Raw genomic sequence first — 1,778 nt, forward strand, 5'->3', positions numbered from 1 at the left:
TTGGATCCACATTTCTGACCCTTCAACATAATCCTAGCTTTTAGATAAGATAGCCCTTTCTAAAATTGCCATTCTCGAGTCACCAATTAAACTTTAGTCTGGATTTTCTCTCTGGTGACTTTCTAAGGCAGGACCAGCCGGGAGGCACAGGCCTCACAAGTGACAGGGCAACTGGGACAGGACCCTTTCTACCTCCATCTACACTTAGGAGTGACTGCAGATGGACAGTCCTCTCTGCCCCTTCCCCAAAAGTGGAGAGCTTGCCTCCAGGGAGTGCTCCAACCCAGGGACTCAGGTGAGATTGCCATTTTCTCTCCAGTGACTTTCTAAGGCAGGACCAGCCAGGAGGCACAGGCCTCACAAGTGGCAGGGCAGCAGAGACAGGATCCTTTCTACCTCAGACTACACCTAGGAGGGACAGCAGATCCATAGCCCTCTGCACCTTTCCCAAAAGTGGAGAGCCTGTCTCCAGGGTGTGCTCTGACCCCAGGAATCAGGAGGGAGGACTGATCCACAGCCATCTGCTCACAGATTTTACCAGAGGAGAGCTGATCTCCCAGGAGTGTTGACACAGGCTTACAGACCCACAGGAGGAACAAACTCCCACCAGAGACAGCAAGAACATCTAACACCAGAGGTCAACAGATGGCAAAAGGCAAACGCAAGAATCTTACCAACAGAAACCAAGACTACTTGGCTTCACCAGAACCTAGTACTCCCACCACAGCAAGTCCTGGATATCCCAAAATACCAGAAAAGCAAGATTTGGATCTAACATCATATCTCACGGTGGTGATAGAGGAATTTAAGAAGGACATGAATAACTCCCTTAAAGAAATACAGGAGAACACAGGTAAAGAGGTACAAGTCCTTAAAGAGGAAACACAAAAACCCCTTAAAGAATTACAGGAGAACACAAGTAAACAAGTGGAAGCCCTTAAAAAGGAAACACAAGGGCCGGGTGGTGGTGGCGCATGCCTTTAATCCCAGCACTTGGGAGGCAGAGGCAGGCGGTGGATTTCTGAGTTCGAGGCCAGCCTGGTCTACACAGTGAGTTCCAGGACAGCTAGAGCTACACAGAGAAACCCTGTCTCAAAGAAGATAGACACATGAACAGAAATCCAAATCTAACAACAAAAAATAACAGGAAGCAACAACTACTTTTCCTTAATATCAATGAACTCAATTCCCCAATAAAAAGACATAGACTATCAGACTGGGTATGTAAACAGGACCCAACATTTTGTTGCATACAGGAAACCTACCTCAGTGACAAAGACAGACACTACCTCAGAATAAAAGTCTGGAAAACAATTTTCCAAGTCAATGTTCCCCAGAAAAAAAGCTGGAGTATCCATTTGAATATTGAATAAAATCAACTTTCACCCTAAAGTGATCTAAAAAGATAAAGAGGGACATTTCATATTCATCAAAGGTTTGATCTACCAAGATGAACTCTCAATTCTAAACATCTGTGCTCCAAATCAAAGGGCATCTACATTCATACAGGAAACTTTACTAAAACTCAAAGCACACATTGCACCACACACAATAATAGTGGGAAATTTCAACACCCCACTCTCTGCAATGGACAGATTATGGAAACAGAAACTAAACAAAGACACAGTGAGACTAACAGAAGTTATGAAACAGATGGATTTAACAGATATTTATAGAACTTTTTATCCTAAAACAAAAAGATATACCTTTTTCTCAGCACCTCATGGTACCTTCTCCAAAATTGACCATATAACTGGTCACAAATCAGGCCTCAACAG

The sequence above is a fragment of the Mastomys coucha genome, unplaced genomic scaffold, assembly GCF_008632895.1.
Source record: "Mastomys coucha isolate ucsf_1 unplaced genomic scaffold, UCSF_Mcou_1 pScaffold15, whole genome shotgun sequence".
In the NCBI taxonomy this organism is placed as follows: Eukaryota; Metazoa; Chordata; class Mammalia; order Rodentia; family Muridae; genus Mastomys; species Mastomys coucha.